Source organism: Cervus canadensis, chromosome 4 (genome assembly GCF_019320065.1).
Source record: "Cervus canadensis isolate Bull #8, Minnesota chromosome 4, ASM1932006v1, whole genome shotgun sequence".
Lineage (NCBI taxonomy): Eukaryota > Metazoa > Chordata > Mammalia > Artiodactyla > Cervidae > Cervus > Cervus canadensis.
In genome coordinates this window covers 9,310,868-9,327,762 of record NC_057389.1, presented here as the reverse complement: position 1 = coordinate 9,327,762, position 16,895 = coordinate 9,310,868, and positions in this window count along the sequence as shown.

Sequence of the window (16,895 nt, the reverse complement as noted above, 5' to 3'; positions counted from 1 at the left end):
AGTTTCTTTTATTCAGATTTATATCCCTATGTGATTTAGGCAAAAACTGAGAAACCTGTATTAATGCCTAAAATATGGTTCATCTCCCTCCAGTGACATGAACGTCAAAACAAAAAAACAAAACAAAAACCAGACATCGCATTTTCCATCAAATAGAAATAAAGATTATCCAGTAAATGCAGCTTTTTTCCAGGAGCTTATGGAAAGTGATTTGTATATATTTGACAGAGATCTGAGCATTTTTCAGTGTGTGTGTGTGTCGTGTGTGTACACACTTATACATAGTTTAAAACAACATAGCTGGCCTGCTCTCAATGTTCTGGCCTCCAGGCAAACTGACGGACACTTTACTTAGCAAACCATGTCAGGCTGTGAAAAACGCAGTGAGTTGCCAGATAAAGAGCAGATATCCAGGACCACATCCTCTGTTTCCCTCTCCCCTGCTGCCTTTGGGGTTCTTTAATGCCGTTCCCGTGAGTATTCTCCCAGAAATCCCACGGCTTTAGCCGTCTAGCTATCCAATAGTGCACACCTGCCCACCTCCTTTCTATTAACCAAGAGTCTGCCTCCACGCATCCTCAGGAGCCTGTCACCTTGACAACCTTCTGTCCTTCTCAGGGATGGATAAATTCCCAGCTGCTCAACACACTATGAGACAGGACCGGGTGTCGTGTTTTATGCATTTCATGTGTTCCTAGTTAGAGTATAAAAATAAGAGGAGATAGGCCAAAGCAGCAATTCTCAAAAGTTTTGGTCTCTTAAAAGCCATTGAGGACCCCAAGGAGTTTTTGTTTCCATCTATATTGTATTAGAAAGTAAAGCAGACATTAAAAAAAAATTATTTATTTATTCATCTCAAAAATAATCATAGTAAACCCATTACAGGGTAACACTAATAATGTATTTATGAAAATATGCCCTGTATTTCCACAGTGAAAGAAATGCAGTGAGGAAAAGGTCATTATTTACATTTTGGCAAATCTCTTTCATGTCTGATAGAATGGCCTGAATTAAATGAAAGTTCTGACTTCTCTTAATCAAATAACTGTCTTGTTGTAGCTTAACCTCACAACTGTGGAGTCTTATACTTTGCGTGGCATCCCTCAGGTGACCCTGGATCTCATTTTGAGAAACCCTGGAATAAGGAACTTGAGAATGGAACCTCTGAGAGTATAGTGCTGTGTCTGCTAAAGGTGAACAGAGAATAGAATCCTCTTGAATCAAAAATAATTCCAAGGACTATCCAATGATTCCTTAAATTATCTCCATCATAATATAAACTAAAAACTAGGTGGAAATCCCATTGCATAATCACTTGGACAACAATCATATTAAAATGGAAAGGTATAAGTAAATATAAACAAAAAAAATCTCGATTTTTTTGGGGGGTAGGGATGCAAGTCATATGACTTGTGGGATTCCCTAACCCAAGATCAAACTCGTGTCCCCTGAGGTGGAAGGTCAGAGTCCTAACCACTGGACTGCCAAGAAATTCTCATCAAATTCTTAATATTAACTTAATGTGACAGATGATTCTTGCTGAAACAAAATCACCACATCTAACAAGAATACAATATTGTTCTGGTAGCACAGTTCTTCAGTGTGTATGTATTACCATTTGCCATGTGTAATACATTTCTCTCTCTCTTTCACTGGAACTCAGATACACAAAATTAGATGAATTATTATCTTTAGTTCAGGACACATTCTCATCATTGATCTCTTCATGTTCCCCTTTCATTTCATTATCTAGTTAATTTGTACAGTTTTATATGTTTGCTTAGTCTCTCAGCAGCCCACCAGGCTCCTCTGTCCATGGAATTCTCCAGGCAAGAATACTGGAGTGGGTTGCCATGCCTGCCTCCAGGGAATCTTCCCAACCCAGAGATCTAACCCAAGCCTCCCACATTGCAGGCAGATTCTTTACTGACTGAGCCACCAGGGAAGCCTTACGTGTTATAAGAGACGGTAAATGCACAACTCAAAATAAAACTTAAGATCTTGACAATAGTTTTCTCTAACAATACAGTCCTCTCATTCTATTCACTAGGCTCCTCCTACCCATGGCAACCATACTAAATGCTACACTTCTCATCCTTTTTGCTTTTTAAAATATAATTTTAGTTCAATACACAGTTTTATGTATGCTTTTAAAAAGTTTCTAGAACATACCTATTTTAATTTTATAGTTTATAACTTCGTAGAAGTAGAAATATGATATTTTTGATATTTGAAGACTTTTTTCCTTTATTACTAGATTGTAATATCCATCCATATGATATTACTCTGTGCTACTTCACTTTATCCATTTTAACTACCATATAATATTCTATTGACTGAATATATATATAAAATAAGTCATTTATTTTACCATTTTTCTCTATTCAAACTATGGCAAAACTTATAGCATATCTGATGTTACATGTCCTTCTCTTGAGTAAAAAACATTATCTAATAAGAGAACTTTATTGAGCATTTACTATATCCGTGTTGATCGCTCAGTCATGTCCGACTCTGCAACCCCATGGACTGTAGCCCACAAGGCTCTCTGTCCACGGAATTCTCTAAGCAAGAATACTAGAGTGGGTAGCCATTTCCTTCTCCAGGGAACATTCACAGCCCAGGGATCGAACCTGCGTCTCCCATACTGCAGGCGGATTCCCTACCGTCTAAGCCACTACGGAAGCTCTATGCGACAGACAGTATTCCAAGATCTCTACACACATCAGCTCCTTTAAAATTCACACCAATCTTATGATTAGTACTACCTTTCTCTGCATTTTACAGACAAGTACACTAACAGGGTAGAGTAAATTATACAAAAGATATTGTTCTGATTCAAACCCAGGCAGTCAAGTTCCAGAACTAGATATCTAATTAAACCATAAGTATTTCACTTTGGTTTACAAAAATGACTTGTGACAAACAAAAGCAAAGAAATTAGTGTTAGTCCTCAATTATACCTGATCATTTTAACATTAATAATTTTAAGTTAGAATTGAAATAAAAATGAGTACTTTAATATTTGCATAGTTCTCTGGACATTCTAAAAATGTGCCTGTAGACATTCACTTCATTTCAGTTCAGTTGCTCAGTCGTGTACAACTCCTTGCGACCCCATGGACTGCAACACACCAGGCTTCCCTGTCCATCACCAATTCCTGGAGCTTACTCAAACTCATGTCCATTGAGTCAGTGATGCCATCCAACCATCTCATCCTCAGTCGTCCCCTTCTCCTCCTGCCTTCAATCTTTCCCAGCATCAGGGTCTTTTCAAATGAGTCAGTTCACATCAGGTGGTGAAAGTACTGGAGCTTCAGCTTCAGCATCAGCCCTTCCAATGAATATTCAGGACTGATTTCTTTTAGGATGGACTGGTTGGATCTCCTTGCAGTCCAAGGGACTCTCAAGAGGCTTCTCCAACACCACAGTTCAAAAGCATCAACTCTTCGGTGCTCAACTTTCTTTATAGTCCAACTCTCACATCCATACATGACTACTGCAAAAACCATAGCCCTGACTAGACGGACCTTTGTTGACAAAGTAATGTCTCTGCTTTTTAATATGCTGTCTAGGTTGGTCATAACTTTCCTTCCAAGGAGTAAACGTCTTTTAATTTCATGGCTGCAGTCATGATTTGCAGTGATTTTGGAGCCCAGAAAAATAAAGTCTGACACTGTTTCCACTGTTTCCCCATCTATTTCCCATGAAGTGATGGGACCAGATGCCAAGATCTTAGTTTTCTGAATGTTGAACTTTAAGCCAACTTTTTCACTCTGCTCTTTCACTTTCATCAAGAGGCTTTTTAGTTCCTCTTCACTTTCTGCCATAAGGGTGGTGTCATCTGCATATCTGAGGTTACTGATATTTCTCCCGGCACTCTTGATTCTAGCTTGTACTTCTTCCAGCCCAGCGTTTCTCATGATGCACTCTGCATATAAGTTAAATAAGCAGGGTGGCAATATACAGCCTTGACGTACTCCTTTTCCTATTTGGAACCAGTTTGTTGTTCCATGTCCAGTTCTAACTGTTGCTTCCTGACCTGCATATAGGTTTCTCAAGTGGCAGGTCAGGTGGTCTGGTATTCCCATCTCTTTTAGAATTTTCCACAGTTTATTGTGATCCACACAGTCAAAGGCTTTGGCATAGTCAATAAAGCAGAAACAGATGTTTTTCTGGAACTCTTGCTTTTTCAATGATCCAGTGGATGTTGACAATTTGATCTCTGGCTCTTCTACCTTTTCTAAATCCAGTTTGAATATCTGGAAGTTCATGGTTCACGTATTGCTGAAGCCTGGCTTGGAGAATTTTGAGCATTACTTTACTAGCATGTGAGATGAGTGCAATTGTGTGGCAGTTTGAGCATTCTTTGGCATTGCCTTTCTTTGGGATTGGAATGAAAACTGATCTTTTCCAGTCCCGTGGCATCTGCTGAGTATTCCAAATTTGCTGGCATATTGAGCGCAGCACTTTCACAGCATCATCTTTCAGGATTTGAAATAGCTTGACTGGAATTCCATTACCTCCACTAGCTTTGTTCACAGTGATGTTTCCTAAGGCCCTCTTGACTTCACATTCCAGGATGTCTGGCTCTAGGTGAGTGATCACACCATTGTGATTATCTGGGTCGTGAAGATATTTTTTATATAGTTCTTCTGTGTATTCTTGCCATCTCTTCTTAATATCTTCTGCTTCTGTTAGGTCCATACCATTTCTGTCCTTTACTGAGCCCATCTTTGCATGAAATGTTCCCTTGGTATCTCTAATTTTCTTGAAGAGATCTCTAGTCTTTCCCATTCTATTGTTTTCCTCTATTTCTTTGCATTGCTCACTGAGGAAGGCTTTCTTATCTCTCCTTGCTATTCTTTGGAACTCTGCATTCAGATGGGAATATTTTTCCTTTTCTCCTTTGCCTTTCACTTCTCTTCTTTTCACAGCTATTTGTAAGGCCTCCTCAGACAACCATTTTGCCTTTTTGCATTTCTTTTTCTTGTAGACATTAGTTTGAGAAATAATTTTTCATGTCTTTTTTGGGTAGACATTAGTCTGAGAAATAATTGTGGTCCGGGCACGGGTTGGAAAAGAATTTCCAGGCATGAGACAGAATGCCAGGGGAAATAAAGTTTATTAAAGTGGGAGATGCTGTTAGAACAGCGAGACCACTCAAGGGAGAACCAACATTGAACAGGGGTCCTTAGTCCACTTTTATACCCAGGGTACAAGGAGTGGGATAGGGGTCTTGTGGGTAATTTGCTGATTGGATGAGGCATGTCACAGGGTAAGGGAGAGTAGGGCAAACGCCTTCTTCCTATGGGGTAGAAGGGGAGACAGGTTATACTGTTCCATTAATAGTTACAACGTGGGACAGGGAAGGACGATCAGGGTCTTGTTTTTCTGTTCCTGCGTTCCCAGACCCTCCTTGGCTTTATCTGCTCTTTTGTCCTTGGGTCACCACAATGTTACCAGGGAATGACTGATGAAGCTCTGCTTCCGTCTAGCACTCAAGTCAAATTTACTGTAAGTGGTAGAAATGCAACAGAAACTAGAATAACAATAAGATAATTCATTGGCTCACAGATTTGGGGAGGATGTGGAGTTTTCAGGAAAAAAGGAAAAGAGAAAAAGAAGTGTTGTAGGAGAAATAGATAAAGTCACAAGACAGAGATTTCAACATCCTTCTTTCAACAATTGATAGAACATTTAGATACAAAGCAGAAAAAAAGAAAAAAGCAGAAAAAAAAATTTGAACTTAAAGCACAATCTCCAGGTTTGAGACATTTAGTAAACACTCCACACAGCAATTCTTTACATGAAAAGCAACTAGTCCGTCTTCATGCTAAATGCATCTTTTACCCCCAAATCATTCAGTAACATCACAGGTGGTCATTTGAAAAATATTGGCTCACTGAGTCATGCAAATCTTTCAAATGTTGACTTCATAGACCCTCCCTGAAATGGGTACAAGATTCCCAGGGTTCCAGGAACTGCATTTTTGATAGCTATTGCTCTCTTAGAACAAATCTTTTGCTTCTTTAGTTCAGCTAGAATTTCCCAGTTAGTAGGACAGTAACTACCACACAGTAGGTACTCCATAAATATTTGTGGGACAAAGAATGAATAGATGAATGAATTACCCCTGCAGACACTTGGTTGAAATTTCTTTACCACTCTATCTTTGAGAATAAAAAGTGCTGGCAGTTTAAGCAATCATTTCTTATTTCCAAACTGATGAGCTCTAAATCATGCATGTTCTAATGCTCCCAATAAAAACAGAAGAGAAGAATTTTGAGATTTAAGTTATCAAGCTAAATAACATTAATTGCAATTTACAAACCTCTGATAAAAACACTTACTGGACATTTAATAGCTAACAACTATCTATGACCACATTAGGGTAATGTATTTTGTCCTTTTAAAATATTTTTTGCATGTAAAGTATGTCTATCTATCACACAGTCAATTATCTCCCACAGCATGAGACCATTCCCAACAAAGGTACATGAGAGTAATAACAGAGTATTCGGTTTGTTTGAAAGTAGTAGGTACACTAGAATATTCTACCTTATCGAAATGCCTTTAATGTCCCAGTGTTAATGTCTCTAAGACCGTGAACTAGCAAGAGTGTGTGAATGCTCCAGTATATTGTACTGATTCAGTGACTTGGAATGTTAAATGCATTAGATAATCTTTCTTTTTATTTTGTTTTCCTCCCAAATGTAGGGGAGAGAAGCTATGGGGATTGTTTCTTGTCTTAGCCTGAGCACCCCTGTGGAGAGGATTCAAGCGTGAATTTCCTTTGAAGTGAATGGAATCTCCACACTCAGATCAGTTCTGAAGATATAGAGAGGAGAACAAGAAACTGGTCGCATGAAAACAGACATTAGCATTTAAATGAGGCTAGGCTTAAAAGAAAATGTTTGCGTCAAAAAATGCTAAGATTTGAAAACTAAGATACAATTTTTCAGCAATCCTAGGTCAAACCATCTTGTATTAGAAGCTGGTCTTTCTTAGGTCTAACACAAAGAAAACCACAGTAGCAAATATTCAAAAAAGCTTAATGATTAGGTTAGCAATAGGGAAACACATCAAAACAGCACAGATGCCAAGTATTCCTACTGTGGATATAATAGAAGCCTGGCAACATCCTTGGACTGTATGTGTCCTATATCCCGCTTTTCGATATGTATTTAATACTAGCAGGTTGGTAAAGTAAAAAACAGAACAAAAATAATCATCACAAAATAATATTCCAGCTAAGAATTCAAGCATAAATCTTGCTGATGTGAGTAAATCCAACACAGGAAATATAATCTTTTTTTTTTTTTAATATAATCTTTTTTGAATGCAAAATGTATCTGTCATCTATAAAACCCAAATAGAAATCAGAATCAGAGTCATTTCCACAGTACCCATCATCTGTCAATCAAGAGTGAGTCTCCTTGAATAATACCACTGTCTAAGACTCTGTGTTCAGCTGAGTTTAAGTCATGGTTTCTGATTTTGACGTTTATACCTAAGAAGACAGCTAACTATACAAGGCAATACATGCTGAGCACCAAAAATTCTATGAGAGAAGAAGATCACGGCCTGGAGAGGCTTCCTAGACAGTTCTTACGTGGTGGAGAGTGCTTAGCTGGGCAGGGTGAAATGTTGAGGTCCTCTTTTTAGAGGGAGAGGCCCTAGCAGAGCCTTATACACACAGGCCAGAAGAATGAGCTTAGAAGATAATGTTGCAGGAAGGGGAACCCCTTCCAGGGCCTAAAACTGGGCTCTTGTCTAACACTCGGAAATGAATTGTCTGAGGAGACACATGTGCTGACAAAGAGATTGTAATGGGAAAGGGTGCCCTGGTGGAGAGCAGGAGGGTAAGGGAACCCAGGAGAACAGCTCTGCCATGTGGCTCGCAGTCTTGGGTTTTATGGTGAAGGGATTAGTTTCCGGGTTGTCTTTGGCCAATCATTCTGACTCAGGGTCCTTCCTGGTGGTGCCCGCCTTGTTCAGCCAAGATGGACGCCAGAGAGGAGGATTCTGGGAGGTGGTCGGACACGTGGTGTCTCCTTTTGACCTTTCCTGAACGCTTCCGGTGAGCAGTGGCTTATTGGTTCCTTGTTCCTTACCAGGACCTCCTGTGTAAAACAACTCATGCAAATGGTTACTGTGGTGCCTGGCCAGGGCGGGTGGTTTCAGTCAGTGTGCTTGCCCTAACAACAGGAAGAAGACCAACTGGGATGAGAGCACATGGTCCTGTCAGGGCCTGCAGACAGATGAAGAAGGAAAGGAGGGTTGAGATCAGAATATAGAGGGCTCCCTGCCAGGTCTCTCAGAGCCAGTCAAAGAGCCATAGACTCATACAGTGAAGGGAACAGTGGTGATGATCAGGTCCCCTTACCACATAACCCTGACTTCCTCCTTTAGGCCTCCATGACAAATGACCACCTAGCTTCTGCTTAAAGAATGATGCATGATTGATGGGCATATTGTTCTGAAAACAGTCTCCTTACTTTGTTTAGGTTCTTGGTTTTTCTCTTTGTGTATGTCATGAATTCGCATAACGTGAACCCCCAAATTGTGTTTAAGGTGCTTTAACCATTAAAACACAATTTGGGGGTTTATATTATATTATACAAATTGGTGATGCCACACTTCAGAGAATGCAGATGGAAATCCTCAGGGAACATACCATAGAAAAGCAGGCATTAAAGAGAAAACCAAAAGCCTAAAAGTGGCAAAAAAACCCATTATACGAAATCCAGATTGAATACCTGACCTAATGGCAATTTCAACCTTCCCCGAAACTATACATTTTTTTTTCATTTATTTTTTATTAGTTGGAGGCTAATTACTTTACAATATTGTAGTGGTTTGTGTCATACATCGACAAGAATCAGCCATGGATTTACATCCCGATCCCCCCTCCCACCTCCCTCTCCACCCGATCCCTCTGGGTCTTCCCAGTGCACCAGGCCCGAGCACTTGTCTCATGCATCCAGCCTGGGCTGGTGATCTGTTTCACCCTAGATAATATACATGTTTCGATGCTGTTCTCTCGAAACATCACACCCTCCCCTTCTCCCACAGAGTCCAAAAGTCTGTTCTGTACATCAAACCACCAGTCTAGAATTTTCTGGTCAGCATCAGTGAGATAATCATGTGAACCTCTACCCGTCAGAGGCAGAAGAGGTAATCTGCATGATAGAACTCGCCTTTTCCTCCACAGAAGGTGACCTGGCTGGAAACAATTCATTCTTTTCTTTTGCTAATGACATCACTGCCCCACCCTCCTTCCATAAAAACCTTCCATTTTGTGTAACTCCTTCGAGTGCCTTTGATTTATTAATAGATGGGAGGCTGCCCAACTTATGCAACAGGGAATAAAGTCAATGGATCGTCAAATTGTATCAATGGGTTTTGAAGAACGGGCAGAGATGAAAGGGATGGATTCCGGGCAGGGAATACAGGAGACAGATTTGGGCAACCCAGAAAGAATGTTCCCAGGAAGAAAAAGTGTCAGGGGCTTATAAAGACAGAAAGCCATGAGGCTGTTGAATGTTGCCTGGTGAGAATTGTTAACGGACTTTGACTTGAGTCAGAAAATATTTAAAACAGCTTAAAAAAATCACAGATTGTTTTAGCAGAGAAGTCTGATAAGTAGATCGATGGTCATCCGTTATTTTAGGGTCAGAGTTCAACAAGTATCGTGAGTTTCTGGAGGTGTTCTGATGACTCAGTCAGAAGGTCAAGTTCCATCCAGGCTGAGACACACATAGATCTCACTTCCTTCAGCTCCATATAGAGGACTCTCTTAGCAATACTAACTCCATTTTTATTTTCTTTCAAAAGAGATATGTTTATTTTATTGATATTTAACTGTATTGGTCCATTTTATTTGGTAAGTTGTGATACATTTCACAAGTTGAAAATCAGAAAGCAAATAAGGACTTGATCTAAGATGGTCATATTGGGCCTATGAGGAAATACATGTTCAATGTGAAATTCATGATCCATTTGGTAAGATTATATAACATCAGTTAATATTCAACTAGCACTTACTGGTGCAGAGGACACACGATGCAAATCAGCAACAGCGCTATTCACAATAGCCAAGACGTGGGAACAACTGTCCATCAACAGATGAATAGAGAAAGGTGTGGTTCATACATGCAGTGGGATGCTAGCCAGCCACAGAAAAGGAAAGAAATAATGCCAGTTTCAGCAACAGGGATGCAACTAGAGATCATCATACTAAGTAAGTCAGAAAGAGAAAGACAAAAATGGATTTATGTGGAATTTAAAATACGACACAAACGAACCTACCTATGAAGCAGAAAGAGAATCATGTACATAGAAAGCAGACTGGTGGTTGCCAAGCAGGAGGGGATTAGGAAAGGGGGGAGGTGGGGTTAGCAGATGTAAGCTTTTACACATAGAATGGATAAACAACAAGGTCCTATGCTATAGCATGAAGCACTATATTCAATATCCTATGATAGACCATCACAGAAAAGAATACTATTCATAAAAAAGAATATTATATATAACTGAACCACTTTGCTGTACAAGAGCAATTAACACATTGTAAATTAATTATACTTCAATTAATTCTTTTAGTTATGAAAAAAAAAATCTAGTGGGTGTACTGCTTTTCTATTGCTGATGTAGAAGATTACTGCAAACTCAGCACCTTGGAACACACAAATGTTTTATCTGTAGGTCAGACGTCTAAAGCAGGTCTCATCAGGCCAAACCCAAGGTGTTGGAGCGCCGTGTTCCTTTCTGGAGGCTCTCGGGAAGCGTTTGCAGTCTTGTGCATTGATGTTGCTGGCAGACTGCAGTCTCTTGGGGTTGTAGGAATGAGCACCCTAGAACCAGCTTCCTTGCTGGCTGACGGCTTCCAAGTCCAAAGGAGCAGCTGAGTCATTCTCCTGTCTCGTCTCTCCTGTGTCTTCTTCCCTCATTGAATCTTTCTGACCAGCCTTCCTGCCTTCCACTTTGAAGGACTCATATGATTAGGTTGGGCGCACCCTGATAATCCAGGAAAACCTCCCTGTTTCTAACCTTAATCACATCTGCAAGGTCCCTTTCCCCACATAAAGTAACATATTCACGGGCTCCAGGGAGGAGTGTGTAAATATCTTTGAAAGCCATTAATTCTGAGTACCACAATGGAATTTTTTAAATCTGCAAAATGAAAACGTAGAAGCCACATACTCATTAATATATACCATGGATTGGTGCACATTCTATTACGTAGCTCAGATAGTAAAGCATCTATCTGCAACGCGGGAGACCCGGGTTCGATCCGTGAGTCGGGAATATCCCCTGGAGAAGGAAATGGCAATCCACTCCAGTACACTTGCCTGGAAAATCCCATGGATGGAGGAGCCTGGCAGGCTACAGTCCATGGGGTTGCAAAGAGGCGGACACGACTGAGCGACTTCACTTTGTACTTTGTATGCACTGGTGACTCAAGGAGCGGCCGTGGTTTAAGAAAGGATGAGAGCTATCCTTTGAGAGAGTATACTTTCTAATTTTCTTTTCCGGAAAGACAGCAAGTGAGGGACATAGCACAGTGCCTGCCACATAGAAAGCATTCCACAAATAGGCTATCACTTGTAGCCCAAATTCCTCAACGATCAATAATCCCACCTTCCGATGCTGTCTCTTCAGTAGTCAAACAATAGTCCAGTCCTCCACTTGCGCGGATTGACAGGAAGGGCTGCCTCTGCCGCGTTCCCCTCCTCGAGCGATTCGAGGACCACTCCGTGCCCCGCAGACCATTGCCGGGTCCCCCTTGCCTCTCCGTCTGCACCGCGACCCCGGGTTGCCCGCAGGTCACACCAGCATCGCTTCCCCTTTGCTGCAGCTGTTTCCACACGTCTCTGCCAGCTCCTACCTAATCAATGACCCACGCCTTTCCCTTCATTCTCCAAAACTCAGCAAAGCTAAGATATGAGGGTGAGAAAACGGATACAATGTAGACAGGAAAAATAAACGTGAATATTTGCTATTACTATTCACAGAATCTACTTCCCGTACCCCAGCACAGTGACATCCCCACCCCCTTAGCCCCCCGCCGCTGACCATCTCTCTCTGATTGCTCTGCTGCTGGGACCAACGTGGCCCCACTGACCGACCCCTACCCCCCTCCCACCCGCCCCGGATCTGCGTCAGGTATGCAGGCCTCCGGTGTCCTTTCTGGAGGTTCAGGCCTTTATCTCAGGAGGGTAGACCCACCAGAGCATCCTCCCAGCATAGCAGCCTCCTCCCATAAGGGCCAGAGCTTGAGAAACCCGACTGTTCTCAAGCATCAAGAAAATGCTGGCATTTAAAAAGAGGTGCTGCTTGTAGCCATCAGTGTTTCAGAAACATAGGGGTCTAATCTCAAAGCATCTCTTTGTGTTAATGCTTGTGCTTCTTTCACAAAATAATCTCACCTTATTTTTGAACGAAATTTTCAGTGCTCGAGGCCAACCCCTCACTCTGTTTTGGAAAAACTGAGACCCGGAGAGGAGAAGCGATGTGCATCTCACATAATTCTCGTTAACAACATATGCCTGATACTGAGAATCAGGTGTTCTGACTTCCTGTGTGCTCCTTTGAAAACCTTTTTTTTTTCTATTTATGCTAAAAAAGAAAACTTTTCCACGTTATGAAGTTTTCTTTTGCTTCTAAATGTGACTGAAAAGTCTGTGTCATTCTTCACACATCCGAGGCTTTTCTTATTGAAACCAAATCTCCAATTCCATCCCACTAAGGACTTAAATAGAGATGCAAATCTACAGCTGCAAAATGAAAATAAAATACAAATACGATGGGAAAGAAAGCTATTTGTGTAGCAAATGTGTTTCATTTTCAGTTTTCAAGTCACTGAAAAGAAACAGAATGCTAGGACAAAGGGCACAGATTATGCCTTTTAAAAATAACACTGAACATTTTTCTAACAATAAATGTATTACATACTTATTTTGGAAAGTCCAGAAAAGTGCGATATATATTTTTTTCTTATTCAACAAAATTGAGATCATACACTCAAGTGTTTTTGAAGAGTCTTTTAGGCCTACTAACTTCATCTACATGTACTAATAACTCTTTGTATATTTTTCACTTAAAAAAATACATGGGATTCCCACTTTTTAATTAGGAAATTAAATTACTCTATCTGGTGAGGAATTCCTGAAATTAATTTCTTGTTTAAAAAAAAATCAAAGTTTATGGAGCAGTATTGGAGATACTGATTTCCAGAAATTTCTAGTGATTCAGTGGCCACTGCAGCCCTTGTCTCTGCCATATCAACTTCTCATCCTGCTAGTAACTTTCCAAAAAAGGCAGTGGGGAACAGCAGTATACACTTAGACTTTGTGACTTGGTTGACCTTGTAAACTCTACCGTCCAGTCAAATACTATTAGCCTCTTCAACTTTCCCAGTAAATCCATTTCCTATTAATTGATTTCCTTCTTATATACCGCCCCCCATTCCACCTCCCTCCATCATACTAAATTGTGTATGGGGAAAGTTTTTATAGCTTACATCATAATATTATATATAAAATCTATTACATGTTCTCTTTGGGGTCAGATTTATTTTCATTTCACAAGCATACTCAAAGTATTAACTACTTTTGTGATATTGCTGGTAGCATTTCAACACTCTTTTTAGAATCAAATATTTGGTTCTTCATTAGCACTGACTCCACATAAAACTGATGATCCTGGCTGTCTTTGCAATTATTTTGTTTCTAAACCTTGGACTTTACAGACAGAATTAATTATAACATGTATCTGTTTTTAAACTGCTAAATTGGATAATGGTTTAATAGCTAAGGGTATTACTTGTAGGAATTTAAGACTTATAAGATTCAATTTCCCCCAAGTCTGTTTTTCTGCAGTGATCTATGGCTTTGATTTTCCACTAAAATGAGAGTAGGTCATGAGTTTTCATTGTGAGCCAGCCTTGCTATCTTAGCCAGAAAGCTGGGGAAAGAGAACATAAACTGGTATAAAAAACTTAGCATGTCAAAACAAATTAACAGTTTTCTTGATTCAAAAGCAGTAAAACGAAACAAAACTGCACCTAATAGGTAGATTAGCTCATATTAAATAGCATACTAAACATATAAAACAAGAATGTTTTATTTTTATTTGCAAGGTGTTTATACTCTACCAGTGACTGCCCCGACTACACATAAAACTACTTAGGGAAATAAATGAACATGTATCCTCTCACCCCACTCTCAGAAAGTCTTGATTATTTGGTCTGAAGCAGAGTTTCGGGGAATTTGAAGCGCCCCAGATAATTTCATTGTGCAGTCAGGGTCAAGAATCACTGTGCTTATTCAAGTGGGGAGACTGGGGCTGATAAACAAACACTTCTATGAATGAAACAGATAAATAGTGAGAACCTACTCTCTGGCTCAGGGAATGCTACTCAGGGCTCTGTGGTGACCGAAATGGGAAGAAAATCCAAAAAAGGGGAGATACATGCATAGATATGGAGGGTTCACTTTTCTGTACAGTGGAAACTAATGCAACATTGTAAAGAAACTATACTCTAATAAAAATTAATTAAAAACAAACCAAAGCAAAAAATAATCGCTATGCTTAGCCACTGAGACTGAAATTTACTTTTGTCCTATGAATAAAGGGATTGTGTGAAATTAGACGGACCAGTTCCTGGGGGAACATGGTGCATATATGAATCATAATTAGGCCCTTTAAGTGTCAACCACAGCCTGGGCAGGGAACACCTGTAGAGCCAAGAATTAAAAATGAATGATGCCCCTTTATACCATAATGATAATCCATTCTACTCTCTGGAAAGCTATCAGAATATTCCCCTTAAAATTTTTTTCAAGTCTGTTTTAAAGTGTCACGAGATAGAGTAAGATATTCGAGACGGCTCTGAGCACTTAACCTGGCAGAGCTTGCTGCAAAATACTTTGGCATTTTATTTATGTGTGTATCAGGCAGTGAAAGAAAGGAGAGTGGGAGTTTGCCTGGAAAAAGAGAGAAGGGTTTCACATTTGCATTCCGTCAACGAAGTTTGACTAAAAACCAAGCTACTGGAGGTGATGGAATTCCAGTTGAGCCATTTCAAATCCTAAAACACGATGCTGTTAAAGTGCTGCACTCAATATGTCAGCAAATCTGGAAAACTCAGCAGTGGTCACAGGACTGGAAAAGGTCAGTTCTCATTCTAGTCCCAAAGAAGGGCAACACCAAAGAATGCTCCAACTACTGCACAACTGCACTCATCTCACAAGCTAGTAAGGTTATGCTCAAAATCCTTCAAGCTAGACTTCAGCAGTACATGAACTGAGAACTTCCCGATGTACAAGCTGGATTTAGAAAAGGCAGAGGAACCAGAGATCAAATGGCCAACATCCGTTGGATCATCAAAAAAGCAAGAGAATTCCAGAAAAACATCTATTTCTGCTTCATTGACGATGCTAAAGCCTTTGACTGTGTGGATCACAACCAACTGTGGAAAATTCTTTAAGAGATGGGAATACCAGACCACCTTACCTGTCTCCTGAGAAACCTTTATGTGTGTCAAGAAGCAATATTACAATGTAAGGGGTAAGAACCTTACATTTTCTTGGGCTCCAAAATCACTGCGAACAGTGACTACAGCCTTGAAATTAAAAGACACTTGCTCCTTGGAAGGAAAGCTATAGCAAACCTAGACTGGGTATTATAAAGCAGAGACATCATTTTGCTAACAAAGGTCCAGATAGTCAAAGCCATGGTTTTTCCAGGAGTCATGTCGCATGTAAAAGTTGGACCATAAAGAAGGCTGAGAGCCAAAGAATTCATGCTTTTTCACTGTGGTGCTGGAGAAGACTCTTGAGAGCCCTGTGGACAGCAAGGATATCCAACCAGTCAGTCCCAAAGGAAATCAACCTTGAATATTCATTGGAAGGACTGATGTTGAAGCTGACGCTCCAATACTTTGGCCATCCGATATGAAGAACCAACTCACTGGAAAAGACCCTGATGCTGGGAAAGATTGAGGGCAGGAGGAGAAGGGGATGACAGAGGATGAGATGGTTGGATGGCATCACTGACTCAATGGACATGAGTTTGAGTAAGCTCCGGGATATAGTGAAGGACGGGAATGCCTGGTGTGCTGCAGGCCATGGGGTCACAAAGAGTCAGACATGACTTAGGGACTAAACAACAACAAATGATTTCTTTTGCACTTCTCACATCTTGAGATCTGTTTGATGCATAAACTTCTTAAAAGTCTGTGTGAGGCGGTCGGTCAGTTGCTTCAGTCATGTCCAACTCTTTGTGGCCCCGTGAACCGTATGTAGCCCAGCAGGCTCCTCTGTCCAGGATCTCCTGGTAAGAATACTGGAGTGGGCTGCCATGCCCTCCTCCAAGGGATTTTCTGCACAAAATGTCTCCTGCATTGCAGGTCAGTTCTTTTACTGCTGAGCCACCAGGGAAGCCCCTTAAAAGTCTAGCCTCATTCAAATGATAATTTATGTACTCAGAATGTCATTTTCTAGCCTTGTTCTTCTGCATACTTCACAGCTGGCCAGAGCGTGGTGACCCCTTTGCTTTCAAAGGGAACTTGATGTTCACATTCCCTCTACAGGGGTTAGTAGAGGAAGACAAGAAAACAGTGCCCTGGTATTTCTGGCCGTTAATGGGAAAAAAATGTTTCCTCCTATATATATCACAATAGGTAATTTAATTAGTATACAGAGAGGAAAGGGTTTGCTACTTTATACTCCTATAGTTTTTTCTTAACACCATGAAATTAAAGATATGCCAGCCTTCATGGTATTCCTGATTACTTTCAAATAAGCAACGCAGTATATTATTTCTTTTATGTGCTTTTATAGCACATGCTGTGCAAGATAATTGACTCCATGACAGATGTCTGTATT